Raw genomic sequence first — 16896 nt, 5'->3', positions numbered from 1 at the left:
CTGCCGCCAAAGAAATTACACTGCGAAGATGGCTACACATCATGTTTGCTGCGGTATGCATGAAGGCAGGCCCACATGCAACGATCTGTCTGCACGATAGTCTGCGCACATCACTTCTGCGCAGACAGATCGTAGCGGAAGGGCGGGAGACCTGCGCATGAGTAACTTTCTTTTTAATGCAATGTGAAGGAGTCACACATGTTTGTGGAGAATTAAGACCAAGGATTGCAGCTATCGACATAAGAAAGCAGCTGCTTATTATTTTTTAATAGAGAATACAGGAGCAGCTGACCCCACCATAAACAAGAAAATTGCTGAAACTTCCTGGCAGATAAAACTCTGTGCTAGACCGAGACTTGAATTCGGGACCTTTGCCTTTCGCGTGCAAGAGCTCTATCGCCTGAGCTACCCAAACACGACTCACTGTGGCAGAAGGAAGCGGTGAGGAAGGGTCCTGAGTTGTGCTTGAGTAGCTCAGTCGGCGGAGCACTTGCCTGCAAAACGCATAGGTCCCGAGTTCGATTTCCCTGTCCAGCATACAGTTTTAATCTGCCAGGAAGTTTCATATCAGCACACTCTGCTGCAGAGAAAAAATTTTGCAAACGAAATTGTTATTAAAAGAGACACAATAGACTTAAACAAAATTATTGTTGACTCGGTACTGTACTATGCTATAATCTTATGTGGTACTGTAGTGTAGGTAAAATAAAAATATTTATTCTTCAGATGAATGCAGTCAGAATATTTTGTCAATTTGATAAGGGAACACCTTGCAACATTGTCAGGGATATAGGGATTCTTACACGTGTCTGTCAGTACATTTACTCGCTAATGGAATAGGCCTATGTGGTTCATAACAAGAGTGGGTTTTAGGGTAAACTGTACAGTTCACTATCACAGTATTCAGACATTTCAGCAGACTACGTATCCCTGTCTCGAATTCAGAATGGAATTTTGCATTGTGTTGCAAAATTTTATAACAGGTAGCTGATAAACTTCAGGCAGGGAACTGAATTTCTCAGTATACTCTGAAACAAGTTGAAGATATCTCATTTGTTACACAAAATTGTTACAGTTACGGTATGTGAAAACTGCCGTCGATTAACGAGCGACTGTCTAGGCCAACAAGAAATTTTATTGAGGAGAGAAATATGACAGCTGACAAATAGTGTTTGCAGACTTGTATCTCTGTTCTTGAAGGTATTTTAAATTTGTCTTCGCATCTACACTGCCGAAAGCTATTAATACACCCTTTTAGCGGTTTCCAGTTCACTCACAATTTATTGTTGCAACAGTATATATGGAGTACATCAAATAATTTGTTACAGGTCAGTAGAATAAGCAATTCTGAGGTACCAGGTGTTGACCCGTGCTGAAAAATCCATTTTAGTGCATGGTATACCCTCCACAGGCGACATTGCAGGCTCTGGTTCTGGAATCCATTTGATTGAATAGATGATGTATAATATACTGGGATACTTTATGCCATGCCTGCTAGACCGGTTCGCTCATTTCTGTATGAAATATTGGCTGAAGAGTCGTATGAGTTACTTCTTGTCCCATCATATCCCTCATGTGCGCGATAAGTGACAAATTCGGGGATTGTGCTGACCAGGGAAGTTGTTGTAGGTCTTGCAGTGGGCTCAGAGTTGCACAGGCTGAGTGTAGATGAACAGTATCCCGATGGAACAACACATCACTTTGCTGTTGCAAGAATGGCAAAAGAATGGGTCTAACAACATTCTGCATGTACTGAGCGCTGGTTAACATATCCTCCACAAACACCAAAGGTGAATGAGAGTTGTAACTTATTGCATCTCAGACCATTTAAGGCATTCTGTGAGGCCAGTGTGTCTTGGATGAATGAACTCTACAAGACAGATGTCACCAGGTCCACGTCGTAGGTGCAAACGACCGTATTTTGCTTGCAGGTAGAATCTGCTTTCATTGCTGAATACCATGGTGCATCATTCTGTCTTCCAAGTGATCCTCTGATGGCACCAGTAGAACAGTGCATATTGATGCCATGCCATAAGACAGGCTAGAGGTGAGTAAACCCATAGTCCCATTGCTAATAACCGGTTTACAAAGGTTTGTGTTGACATGCCTGAGCTCACAAGCTGTCTTATCTATGCTGTGGTAGCTGTACAATCTACCATTGCTACCCTTACAATACGATGATCATGGTGGGCATCTGTGCTGTGCAGACATCCAGAGTCTTGTCTAAGTGTTTGAGAATGTTCACATGACCACTGATTCCAGCATCATTGTACATCAGACACAGCACATCCAACTGGTGTGGCATTTCTCCACAATGACCATTCCGCCACCTGTGGCGTCACAATCTGATCCATTCAAACTCACTCAGTTGGCTGTAGGAGTTCATCTCTGGGGCATAGTTGCCTGCTTGCTTGACAAATTTACGCCACACTGAATGTTCTGGCTGTGAGCATTCCCTAATAAATGGTAGACACAGATGGCACTCAGGTAACTATGGCATCTGCTGGCAGAACTGTGAAAACATTATCAGTACAATTACTATCCTCCAGGTGGCATATGCTATCATCAGATCAAAATTGATGTCATCTTTCCACGTGTGCTAATTTTTTTTTCTTTTTTGGGCAGTGTACAAGAAAACTCGTAATTTGTAGCTACAAAGACGGTTTTTAAAATACCTTCAATGATTACAAAGCTTTTATGGACAATATGGCCACACAAATGAAGAATTGTACCTCAGTGTCTGTCCAATTGTGCAAGTTAACACACACGCACACATAAACACACACCAGGGACATAAAGAGCATGACCCTGTGCTCGTAGTCTTGACTGTAACAGATGTAGGTAATGATGTAGGGTCATTCATGAAATATTTTTGCCATTATAATTTCTCAGTGTTGACCTGTCTGACATGAAGAACAATGTAACGGGAGTCTCCAAAGGTTGACCTTCTTGTCGATTACAGCACTGTTGTTTTTTGAGTTTCACATCATTCTCATACCATTCTCATTGGTCTATTGATGAAACTTTGTATAAAGATCTATATTTTCTTCATACAAAATGCAGAAGATGGGTGAGAGATAAATTGTAGACCATTGTCTATGGAAATGCATGTTGGAATCTTCCAAGTGCAAAAAATCGTTACACAGGCTTCATTGTTGTTTCCGTAGTAGAGAACTCAAAGCAGACTACAAATGGGAAATGTGGAAGGTGCATTCACCGCAATAATCCCCATGGTATGTAAATAAGGACTCTCAGAATGCAGATGAAGGCATTCATTTGCGGCGTCTTCTAATGGTCATAATGGAGCAGTGCTAAAACATTTGTTACCTGCAATAATATGTTAAGACATTGATATAATATAGACCTTATAATTGTAGTAGTTGTTGATGTGGTGTTCAGTTCAATGATTTACTTGATGTAGCACTCTTTATGCTAGTTTATACAGTGCAAGTCTTTTAAGTGCTCTGCAACTACAGCAACCAATGTCCATTATGAACCTACTAGTCTGTCTCTACAATTTCTACCTGCACACTTATTTCCATTAAAAAATTGATGATGTCTTGATGCCTCAAGGTGTGTCCTATCAACTGATCCCTTCTTTTTTTCACCAGTACAGTTAAGTACCATTTTATTAGTTATTGATCTACACATCTAATCTTCAATATGCTTCTGTAGCAACACATTTCAAAAGCTTCAAATTTCTTCATGCCTGAACCGTTTATCATCCGCATTTCACTTCTGTACCAGGCCATACTCGAGTGAATACCTTCATATAGGACTTACTAGCATTTAAATTTGTAGTCATGTTAACAAATTTCTGTTTTTCAGAAACGCTTTTCTTGCTACTGCCAGTCTGCATTTTATATCCTGCCTTTGTCAGTCGTTAACAGTTATGTGGCTGCCCAAATAGCAAAAGTCTTAGTGTTTAATTTTCTACTCCAATTCCCTCAACAATGCCCGATTTTATTCGGCTACAAATACCCATTCTGTTCAGTTGATCTTCCTAGCTCTTTGCCATTTCTGACAAAGTTTTAATTTAACCATCAATCCTCATTGTTTTTATTTATTCTCCCTGAACTTTAATTCTCTTTTCCAAATGTCTCCTTGATTTAATTTTCTGATTCCTCGATGTTCAGACTGCATACCATAATAATGAGGGTAGGCTAAAACTTCATGTCAGACTTTTCTAACTACTGTTCCTGTTTCATGACCTTCAATTCTTATAACTGCAGTCTGATACCTTCCGCTCTCCGTATTTTATCCCTGTTAGCTTCAGAATTTCAAAGACTGTATTCCAGCCAACACTGTCAAAAGCCTTATCTAAATCTACAAGTGCTATAAATGTAGGTTTGTCGATCTACAGTCTAGCCATTGAGTCAGTATTGCACCAAGTGTTACTGTACTGGTTGATTCTGTGTTGGAGTTACAAACTGTTAGGGATGATGGAGAATGGAAAATATATCAGTCTGAAGTAAGGAACCCTGGAAAGGAAAAGTGCAATTCGAAAGGTGAAAACTGTTTTGATGTCCCTGGCATTTGAATACATGTACTGGTACTGTTGTTGCCAAGATTTTAGGCTAGCAGTCCCAATGAGCACTTACATGTAGAGGTTGGGATAATAACTCAACTAATGCAATGCAGATGGCATACTGTGTACTGGTATGTGTAATTCTGGTGCACAATGTCTGTACTGTAGCAGACTGCACTCTGTGTTTACAAGTTAAAGTACTAACACACACGGTGATAGAGGTCACAGACATGATTTTTGTGTATGGACAAGAAAATGGCAGCAGTAGAGAAATGGAAAGGTTGTATGGAACTAAATACCTGCATACAACAGATCCAACATTCATCACATTTCCAAGAATGTTCCAGCAATTAAATGAAACAAGGCATTTGGTACTACAGTACAACAACCAAGAAGAATGACGAACTATGCAAACTCCTGAGTTGAAAGACACAGTGCTTGCTCACTTGGATGAGGCTCCAACAATCAGCAGTCGATCGGCTGCATGTGAAATGAATGTTTTGCAGATCACTGCGAGGCGAGATTTATGGAATCATGGCTACACCTCTATCACCCACAGAATGTGCATGCTTTGACTCCTGCTGACTTCTGATCTGATGTCGTTTTCAGCCAATGGTTCTTGCAGTGCCTTACAGTCGATCCCTGCTTTCTTGAATATGTGCTTTTCATGGATGAAGCCTGTTTTACCAGAGACGGAATGCGAATTTGGCGCAATATTCATATTTGGACTGATGAGAATCTGTATGCTACAATTGTCAAGAGTCATCGATACAGATTAACAGTACAAGTGTTGCAGTCATATTCATTGGCTAAGTACTAGGCCCATTTCTTCTTCTTCCACACTTAAATGCATCAGTGTACACAATGTTTATCACAGACATGTACCCATGTTCCTGGAACACACCCCTTTGTTATTCATATACCTATGTGGTTTGAACATGATGGAGACCCACCTCACTTTGGACTGAGGGTTTGTGAACACATGGATCAGACCTTCCCTGAAAAGTGGATAGGCAAAGGAGGTCCTGGTTCATGGCCAGCACATTCACTTGATCTCATCATAACTGACTTCTTCTTGTAGGGTCATATGAAAAGTCTTGTGTATGAGACACCTGTGTAAACTGAGGAGGATCTCCTGGCAAGAATGCTCACTGCCTGCGACACTGTTGACCTACTAGATCGGTTATGACAGAGATTTATACGACTGTGGGAGATGGTGGGGGACGCAATTTTGAACACTTGTAATAAATGTTGCAGGTTGTGCAGGTACATGGAAATCATTATTGCTGCACTGTAGACTTAGGATTTTTGGTCTCTCTGACATCAAGTCACTTGCGCCATTACTAGTCCATCAACAGGGGAAATTATCAAAGGCTTTTAAGAAGTATTCATTGGGAATTCGGTAGGTTATCATCAGGGTTTGGAAGTTGAGGCCCTTATTTTGAATACTGCTAAGGCTGCGCTTGAGTAGATTTTCGATCTTACCATTCGAGTCAGTCGTATCCATGCTAGGATTCCTTACCTCAGATTCATACATTTACCCTTCTCCATCATCTTTGAATGTTTGTAACACAATTACAGAGTCACCCGGTATTTCTCTGGAACCCAAAATGTTCTTCTAGAATTCAAGTCAGTATTTTGGAACCATGACTCACTAAACTGATGGTTCATATACCTTGGATAACAGATGAAATAGTTTTGTTGTGGTTGATTCTCCACCACTTTCAATAATTCTAAAGAAATGTCATCCACTCCAAGAGCCTTGTTTTGACTAAGGTGTTTCAGAGTTGTGTCACATACTTCTCGCTATATCATATCTCCTATACCATCATCATTTACTTCTCCTTCTCTTTCTACAACATCGTTTTCAAGATTATTTGCCTTATTTATATTTCTTAACAAGTATTTCTTAACATTATCAAATTTGAGATTTTTCTGGCAAATGGGCTTTGATATCGATAAGGTTTTATTTATAATTAGTAACAATATGATATTTCATTCCATACAAAGAAAATGTATTCCTTCTGTGGCTATGTATAATGTCCAGTGCCTCACGTTTTATCAGCATGTAGTTTTTATATGCAGGGGCCAGACGTTGTGGTTTGTTAGCAGTCGGATCCTTGATTCAGGTTGAATCTCCATGGAGCAGTAGTGCCTCAACTTCAAGATGTAAGGTTCCAAAAGCAAGGGCAAAAGTTTGCATGGTGTGTATCTAGCCAAGTAATGTAGGGATCTTAGTTTTTCTGTACCAAAACCCCTAGTAACATGCATACGTCCAATTTAATGAGACCTCCTTCATACGCAACAAATTTAGGGACTGTGAGATTTCCACTTCGTGCACAAGAAACCATGTGTAATAACTCCTTTTTCGTAAAAATGGTTTAACTATGACGTTTATGTACAAGCCCATAGTGGTTTTGTTTTGTGTGTTGGTATTACAGTCGTTTTGTGTTCATTTAACGATCAATATTTTTCATTTGTAGTTACTATCGTTATCTGAGTTTACATACTGTGATTTAGAGATAGTGAGTGGTATCATGGAAACTAGAAAATGGAGTGCCAATTGGAGAAATCGGGACATTTCCGACGTATTCTTATTCCTGTGTTGAACAGAGGGGTGACAGCAGCAGGGGCAGCCAGAAACATTTGTGCTGTGTAAGGGGATAATGCGATTGGACACAGTACGGTAAGAAAAGGATTTTCTCGCGCTAAGGAGGATCACTTTGACATTAGGGACTCCACACATCCGGTAAGACCTTTGGAGTATGGTGTAGATCTTTAAACGTATTACTCCACAATGCACCATATCAGTGAACTCGAGAACTGGCAGAAGTGGTAAACTGTAATCGTTCCACCATAGTGCGACATTTGCATGTAATGGGGAAGGTTCAAAAATCGGGTGTAATGGTACCACATGCTATAAGCCAAAACCATAACAACTGGGCTGTGGCCATATGTCCATCTCTGCTTGCTCATCATCAGTTGGCTCATGAACAACATCAACCATTCTTATCCTGTATCGTTACTGATGACAAGAAATGGTGTCCTTATGCTAACACAAGGAAGAGAAAGGAATGGTTGAGCCCAAACAAAGCAGCAACTCCCTGTACAAAGACATGTGCACATCCACAAGAGATAATGTTATGCATCTGGTGAAACAACGATGGTGTGGTGAACAACGAATGACTTCCCCAAGGTGTAACCACCACTGCTGACATTTATTGTCGACAACTGAGACGTCTTGCAGACGCATTCCAAGAACAACGACCAGGAAGACTGTGTGAAGTGATGCTACTCCACGATAACGCCTGCCGAGCATTCTGCTAGACTGACAAGAAACACTATACAGGAGTTGGGTTGGGAATTCGTTCCTCACACACCTTATTCACTTGATATTGCGGCCTCAGATTCTCACCTTTTGCACTCTCTATCGAAGAATCTTTAAGGCACTTCCTTTCCGGATGAAAATGCGCTTAGAACATTGCTCGATGAGTTCTTCGCCTCAAAACGCGCGATTTCTATAGTCGTGTAGTAGAACAGTTACTCACAAGGGAACCTCCCCATCGCACCCCCCTCAGATTTAGTTATAAGTTGGCACAGTGGATAGGCCTTGAAAAACTGAACACAGATCGATCGAGAAAACAGGAAGAAGTTGTGTGGAACTATGAAAAAATAAGCAAAATATACAAACTGGGTCGTCCATGTGCAATATAGGCAATATTAAGGGGAGTGTGAGACGAGGACAGCCGTGGTCACGTGGTTAGCGTGAACAGCTGCGGAACTAGAGGTCTTTGATTCAAATCTTCCCTCGACCGAAAATTTAACTTTTTATTTTCAGTTTATGTGACAAACCCTTATGTTTTCATCACTTTTTTTGGAGTGATTATTACATCCACAAGAAAACCTAAATCGGGCAAGGTTGAAGAATCTTTTTACCCATTCGCCAAGTGTACTAGTTAGGTGGGTCGACAACATATTCCTGTCATGTGACGCACATGCTGTCACCAGTGTCGTATAGAATATATCAGACGTGTTTTCCTGTGGAGGAATCGGTTGCGATCAAATGTTTTCGGTTCCCATTTTAGAGACACGTCCTTTCGTCAACTAATCGCACGGTTTTGCGGTGCTGTCGCAAAACACAGACACTAAACTTATTACAGTGAACAGAGACGTCAATGAACGAACGGACAGATCATAACTTTGCGAAAATAAAGAAAGCAAAATTTTCAGTCCAGGGCAGATTCGAACTACAGACCTCTCGTTCCGCTGCTGTTGACGCTACCCTCGGGACCACGGCGCTCCTCTGCTCACAATGCCCTTAATATTGCCTATCTTCATGGACGACCCAGTTTGTATATTTTGCTTATTTTTTCATAGTTCCACACAACTTCTTCCTGTTTTCTCGATTGACCTGTGTTCAGTTTTTCAAGGCCTATCCACTGTGCCAACTTATAACTAAATCTGAGGGGGGGTGCGATGGGGATGTTGCCTTGTCAGAGCTAGCAGTCTCTTGCAAGTAGTGAAGGAGATTATACAGCGTGAGACAAAAATGACTTTACAACTTTCGAATGATATAGAAATTTATTGATATAACTTTCAGAATCGGTGGATGTGTCATTTTGTAGTAAGCAACCTCAAGTTTCGTTCATCTAGTGCATCAGTACCTCATCCCGCCACCAGGAGCGCCAGCGTAGTCCACAGTTAAAATGGCAACTTTCGTCGGTGAGGAGTGTACTCGCTGTGTGTTTTGGCTTCATGAAACGAACCGTACAAAACCGTTCGGTGTAAATACAAATGAAACCCTGGATCACGTTCGTGACTGCCGCATAGTTAACGTGTTCTGTGCCCTAATCAAATTGAAAGTGTACTGCTCTTTCTTCTTCGTGGAGAAAACTGTCACTGGTATTGTGTATCTGCATACACCTGTAAACTTTTTACTTACACAGATCTATGAAGATGCCCAAGACGGGACGGTTTACTACTAGCAAGACGATACACCACCTTATTTCCTCGTGGAAGTTCGAAGTTTCCTCGATAATAACTTCTCAGGTCAGTGGATTGGCCATGAAGGACCAGTCACATCGCCACTTCGCTCCTCAGACTTGAAAGCACTGGATTTCTTTCTGTGGCGTTTCATTGAAGGCCGTGCATATGTTCCTTCCCTACTCCAAATTTAGCAGACCTGAAAACTGAATTTACGCTGCCATTGCACAAGTTACACCAGATTTGCTACAACGAGTTTGGGAAGAAATTGATTACCGGTGGGATGTTTGGCGCATCATAAACAGTAGTTAAATCGAACCGAAATTACACTTGACACTTTAATATGAAACTTGAGGTTATTTCCTATTAAATGATACCTCTGCCGATTCTGCATGTTATCTCAATAAATTTCAATATCATTCCGAAGTTGTAAAGTCCATTTTGATGAACAAAGTCTCCATTATGTGTATCTGTTGTTTTTGAAAAACTGTGGTAAACACTACGAACTTACGCCCCAACCCAATACTTTGAAGTTTTTTAGCGGCAGGGAAGACGTGAGAGGAGCAGTCCCAAATTCCCAATTCTTGGTGTGACTTACTGTGGTGATACAATTTAAGTAAATTGTGTGTATCAGCTGTGTTGAATGGGTTGTTCTATCAGTAAAATGCGCTCAGATATGGCGGTAGTACTAGCTAGTCCAAACAGCATGCTTTTACATCTATAGTGACGAAACACAAGAAATAATTGTTTAGATATCTCGAAAAATTTCGAACTGGTATCGTACTTTTCGTAACATACAGATAGATGTAAACTGGTATAGTACATACCAAAATATGTTTGGTTTGAAACTACCTGGCAGATTAAAACTGTGCGCCGGACCGAGACTCGAACTGAGGACCCTTGCCTTTCGCCAGCAAGTGCTCTACCAACTGAGCTATCCAAGCACGACTCACGCCACATCCTCACAGCTTTAATTTCGCCAGTATCCTTTCTTCCAGGGGTGCTAGTTCTTCAAGGTATGCAGGAGAGCTTCTGCGAAGTTTGGAAGGTAGGAGACGAGGTACTGGCGGAATTAAGGCTGTGAGGACTGGTCGTGAGTCGTGCTTGGGTAGCTCAGTTGGTAGAGCACTTGCCTGCGAAAGGCAAAGGTCCTGAGTTTGAGTCTCGGTCCGACACACAGTTTTATTTTGCCAAGAAGTTTCATATCAGCGCACACTCCGCTGTCGAGTGAAAATTTCATTCTGTGTTTGGGCTATCTAAGAATCTGCAGTAGACAGGCGCCAGACAAATCGTTTCTCGAAGAGCATTCTTCTCTATTTACTTTATAAAATAATGCATCCAGCTGTGGAATAGAGTTGGAATCAATATCTGTTTGAGCACTAATACGGTCTGAACTCAACACTCAACTGTAATGTTCCATTGGTCTCCTATTATTACAACAGGAGTAGCCCAAGAGCTAAACGAGAGAGACTGAAGTACTTCTAGAGTGACCAGTTAATCTATTTTCGCTTTTACTACACATCTCAGTGTAAAGGCAATGGGACAGTCACAAAAAAACACCCTAATACCGTTGTGCAACAGGAGAGGTGCGTTGTGAGAAGAGATTACATGTTACGGGTTTTCTATAGAGACAGTCCTGCTGCGGTACAGGTGACAGGTGTATCAATTGTGGGAATGAAATGGTGCAACAATTTGAAACAAATTCCACAGTTGAAGTACGTGGGACTGTATAATTCTTGTGAGTAGTGCATCTAAACTGCATGTGATTCACCGCTAAATTATGGCGATACATGGACCAAATGCAATATTGCATCTAACCATTGTGAAATCATGCCCACAACTGACCAAGGCCAAACTGACATGGGTGATGCTGAGTAGCAAAGAAGGCCATCAACAGGGACCATAGACGACTGTGTCCAGGCAGTCGAGGAACTGACTGCCAACAGTAACAGATTTGCCACCAAAGAAGATTCACACAATGGTTCTTGAATGGCTCTGTGATCAAGGAGCAGGTTTATGCCGTCAAGTAACTGAATAACTGCTAGAACGTGCCGCTCATTGTATAGAGAGACGTGATTACTATTCTGAAAAATATTCACATATTTGTGTCACTATTAACTGCAGCGCAGTATTCAACAAAATTAGTGGGCCTGCCATAATAACGTGTAACTTAATTTTTGAAGTCACCTCGTAGATATGTGAACTCATGCGGTGTTTCCTGTAGGTACACACAAATTAACCTATTGATTGACTGAGAAATGAATATCCTTAATTATCAAAAGCAAAAAGATTTTCCAACATTGAATGTAAGACTTCTAAGAAATATAGTATTTATTTATTTATTTAATACAATATTGCCTGTAGCTGGCCATAGTGGTCGAGCGGTTCTAGGCGCTTCAGTCTGGAACCGGGCGACCACTACGGTCGCAGGTTCGAATCCTGCCTCAGGCATGGATGTGTGTGATGTCCTTAGGTTAGTTAGGTTTAAGTAGTTCTAAGTTCCAGGGGACTGATGAGCTCAGATGTTAGGTCCCATAGTGCTCAGAGCCAATAATGTCTGTAACCTATAATTTAAATGCAGGTTTTATTCATTCTTGTGCAAAGTATTATTATCAACAATTTTTTTCTACAATCGGCAGCTGATTGTACAATATACATCATTACATCCAATGCAATATTATTCCCAATTATTACACCTAATTTTACCCCCCCTCCTTGTCCCCCGCACCCAATGAACCATGAACCTTGCCATTGTGGTTGGCTTCGAGTGCCTCAGCAATACAGATATCTGAACCTTAGATGCAACTACACTCCTGGAAATTGAAATAAGAACACCGTGAATTCATTGTCCCAGGAAGGAGAAACTTTATTGACACATTCCTGGGGTCAGATACATCACATGATCACACTGACAGAACCACAGGCACATAGACACAGGCAACAGAGCATGCACAATGTCGGCACTGGTACAGTGTATATCCACCTTTCGCAGCAATGCAGGCTGCTATTCTCCCATGGAGACGATCGTAGAGATGCTGGATGTAGTCCTGTGGAACGGCTTGCCATGCCATTTCCACCTGACGCCTCAGTTGGACCAGCGTTCGTGCTGGACGTGCAGACCGCGTGAGACGACGCTTCATCCAGTCCCAAACATGCTCAATGGGGGACAGATCCGGAGATCTTGCTGGCCAGGGTAGTTGACTTACACCTTCTAGAGCACGTTGGGTGGCACGGGATACATGCGGACGTGCATTGTCCTGTTGGAACAGCAAGTTCCCTTGCCGGTCTAGGAATGGTAGAACGATGGGTTCGATGACGGTTTGGATGTACCGTGCACTATTCAGTGTCCCCTCGACGATCACCAGTGGTGTACGGCCAGTGTAGGAGATCGCTCCCCACACCATGATGCCGGGTGTTGGCCCTGTGTGCCTCGGTCGTATGCAGTCCTGATTGTGGCGCTCACCTGCACGGCGCCAAACACGCATACGACCATCATTGGCACCAAGGCAGAAGCGACTCTCATCGCTGAAGACGACACGTCTCCATTCGTCCCTCCATTCACGCCTGTCGCGACACCACTGGAGGCGGGCTGCACGATGTTGGGGCGTGAGCGGAAGACGGCCTAACGGTGTGCGGGACCGTAGCCCAGCTTCATGGAGACGGTTGCGAATGGTCCTCGCCGATACCCCAGGAGCAACAGTGTCCCTAATTTGCTGGGAAGTGGCGGTGCGGTCCCCTACGGCACTGCGTAGGATCCTACGGTCTTGGCGTGCATCCGTGCGTCGCTGCGGTCCGGTCCCAGGTCGACGGGCACGTGCACCTTCCGCCGACCACTGGCGACAACATCGATATACTGTGGAGACCTCACGCCCCACGTGTTGAGCAATTCGGCGGTACGTCCACCCGGCCTCCCGCATGCCCACTATACGCCCTCGCTCAAAGTCCGTCAACTGCACATACGGTTCACGTCCACGCTGTCGCGGCATGCTACCAGTGTTAAAGACTGCGATGGAGCTCCGTATGCCACGGCAAACTGGCTGACACTGACGGCGGCGGTGCACAAATGCTGCGCAGCTAGCGCCATTCGACGGCCAACACCGCGGTTCCCGGTGTGTCCGCTGTGCCGTGCGTGTGATCATTGCTTGTACAGCCCTCTCGCAGTGTCCGGAGCAAGTATGGTGGGTCTGACACACCGGTGTCAATGTGTTCTTTTTTCCATTTCCAGGAGTGTATAATGGAGGGCTATTTTCTGAGAGTCCAGACAAATGTGTCATCCCTGAAGAAGGGCAGCAGTCTTTTCAGTAGTTGCAGGAGCAACAGTCTGAATGATTGACTGATCTGGCCTTGTAATATCAATCAAAATTGTCTTGCTGTGCTGATACTGCAACCAGATGAAAGCGAGAGGAAATTACAGCCATTTTTTTTCCTGGGGTGATGCAGTTTTACTGTATGTTACACAACGATGGCATCATCTTGGGTAAAATATTTTGGGGTTAAAAGAGCCCTTCATTCATATCTGTGGGCGGGGACTACTCACGACGAAACAAATCTGGCTTTCTACTGATCTTCACATGGAATGTAAGATACCTTCATCGGGCAGGTAGTTTAGAAAATTCAAAAAGGGAAATGGATAAGTTGATGTCAGATGTAGTGGCAGTTAGTGAAGTTCGATGGCAGGAGGAACAAGACTTCTGGTCAGGTAAGTGGACGGCTACAATTGCAAAATAAAATAGGGGTATTGCAAGAGTAGGTCTAATAATGAATAAGAAAATAGGAACGCACGTAAGCTACTGTGAACAGCACAGCGAATGCATTATTGTAACCAAGATAAAAATGAACCTGACACTCACCACAAATGTACACGTTTATATACTGCTCAGCTCCTCAAATGATGAAGAGAATGAAAAACTGCATGATGATACAAAAGAAATTATTTATATAGTTAAAGGGGAGGAAAATTTAACTGAACTGTGATGAAGAACTGGAGTTCAATAATAGGAAATGGAAGAAATGGAAAAATAGCAGGAGTATATGGCCTGGTGGAAAAGAATGAAAGAGGAAGCTACCTGCTAGAATTATCCACGGAGGATAATTTTATCATCGCTAACACTTGGTTAAGAAGCATGAAAGAAGGCTGTATACATGGATGATACGTGGAGACACAGGAAGGTTTCATGTTGATTATATAACAGTAAGGCAGAAATTTCTGAACCAGATTTTAAACTGTAAGATACTTCCAGCAGCAGATGTGAAATCTGGCCTGAATTTATTGATTATGAACGGTAAATTAAAAGTTAAGAATTTGAAAAACGATAGGAAATTAAGGAGCTGGGACTTGCATAAATTGAAAGAACGAGAAGCTATTGAGAGTTTCAGAGAGAGAGTTAGGCAATGATTGATTGAAACGGAGGAAAGGAATATAGTAGAAGACGAATAGGTAGCTTTCAAAGGTGAAATAGTGAAGGCAGCAGCGGATCAAATAGCTAAAAAGACAAGGCCTAGTAGAAATCCGTACATAAGTCAAGATATACTGAATTTAACTGATGAAAGGAGAAAATGCCAGAACGCAGCAAATGTAATAGGTGAAAAGAAATACAAACGTATACAAGTAAGACTGATGGGAAGTGCAAAATAAATAATCAGGGAGAGTTAGAGAACAAATGAAAGAATTTAGACGCATGCACAACTAGAGAAAAGATAGATATCGCCTACAGGAAAAATTAAAGAGGTCTTTGTACAAAAGAGATGCAGCTGTATGAATATCAAGAACTCAGCTAGAAAATCAGTACTAAGCAAATAAGGGGAAGCTGAATGGTGGAAGGAGTATATAGAGGTGCTGGACAAGGAAAATGGACTTCAAGGCAATATTTTAGAAAGAGAAGAGGACGCAGTTGAAGAGCAAACAGGAGATATTACACAGCTAGAAGAATTTGACACAATGCTGTAAGAACTAAGTCGAAATAAGGCCCCTGGAGTAGATGGCATTTAGTCAGGAGTACTAATATTCTTATGAGAACCAACCATGACAAAATGTCCGACCTGGTATGCAAAAAGTGTGAGGCAAGTGAAATGTAAGAATTACAAAGAAAGGAGGGACTGACAGGTGTGAATATTACCAAACAATCAGTTTGATAAGTCATGGGTTCGAAGTACTAACACGAATTTTATACAGAAGAATGGATAAACTGATATAAGTTGACATTGGGGAACATCAGTTTGCACTTTGGAGAAATATAGGAACACGCGAGGCAATACTGATAGAACATAAATTAGGTCAAAGCAAACTTACGTTTATAGCATTTTTAGACAAAGCGAAAGATTTTGAAAAAGTTGACTGGAATACACTATTTGAAACTATAAAGGAAGCAGGGTGAAGTACAGGAAGAGAGAGGCTGTCTACAACTTGTACAGAACCCAGGCAGTAATTGTAATAGTCGAGGGGTATGAAAGAAAAACGGTGGCTGAGAATGGATTGAGACAAGGTTGTAACTTATCCCTGAGATTATTCAATTCGTATGTCGAGCATTGGAATAAAGGAAACCAAAAAAAATTTGACTGGACTACATCCCATTGTCCTCCTTTCAAGCACCTGTCCATTCCGTTCAACTGCTCCTTCAAGTCCTTTGGGCGCTCTGACAAAATTACGAAGTCATTGGCAAACCTCAAAGTTTTTATTTCTTCTCCCTGAACTTTAATTCATACTCCAAATTTTTCTTTTGTTTCCTTTACTGCTTGCTCAATATACAGACTGAATAACATCAGGGATAAGCTACAACCCTGTCTCAATCCCTTCTCAACCACTGCTTCCCTTTGATGCCATTCGACTCTTGCAACAGCCATCTGGTTTATTTAGAAGTTGTAACTAGCCTTTCGGTCCCCTATTTTATCCCTGCTATCTTCAGAATTTCAAAGATAGTATTCCCTTCATCATTGTCAAAAGCTTCCACTTAGTCTATTAATACTATAAGCGTAGGTTTGCCCTTCCTTAACTTACCTTATAAGTCTTAGGGTCGGTATTGCCTCTCTTGTTCCTACATTTTTCCGAAATCCAAATTGCTCTTCCCCGAGGTCGGTTTGTACCAGCTTTTACATTTTTCTGTGAGGAATTTGTGTTAGTATTTTGCAGCCACGACTTATTAAACTGATAGTCCGGTAATTTGCACACCTATCAGCAACTGCTTTCTTTTGAACTGGAAATAGGTTTTTCAGTGCTTTGTCAATTTCTCGCAGTATAATATCTCCCATCTCATATTAATCTCTGTCCTCTTCCATTTGTATAGCATTGCCTTCAAGTTCATTTCTCTTGTATGTACCCTATATATACTCCTTCAACCTCTCAGCTTTCCCTCCTTTGCTTAGTACTGGTTTTCCATCTGAGCTTTTGA

General features: G+C 41.9%; 1 protein-coding gene across 1 annotated transcript in view; it reads left to right on the top strand.

Moving 5' to 3' along the window:
• LOC124729666 (synaptotagmin-14) overlaps positions 1–16896 on the top strand; it is a 609333-nt gene that overhangs the window by 426195 nt on the left and 166242 nt on the right. The window lies entirely within an intron of this gene.

This window comes from Schistocerca piceifrons, chromosome 1, assembly GCF_021461385.2.
Source record: "Schistocerca piceifrons isolate TAMUIC-IGC-003096 chromosome 1, iqSchPice1.1, whole genome shotgun sequence".
NCBI classification, from domain to species: Eukaryota; Metazoa; Arthropoda; class Insecta; order Orthoptera; family Acrididae; genus Schistocerca; species Schistocerca piceifrons.
This window is presented reverse-complemented; position numbering and strand designations above follow the sequence as displayed.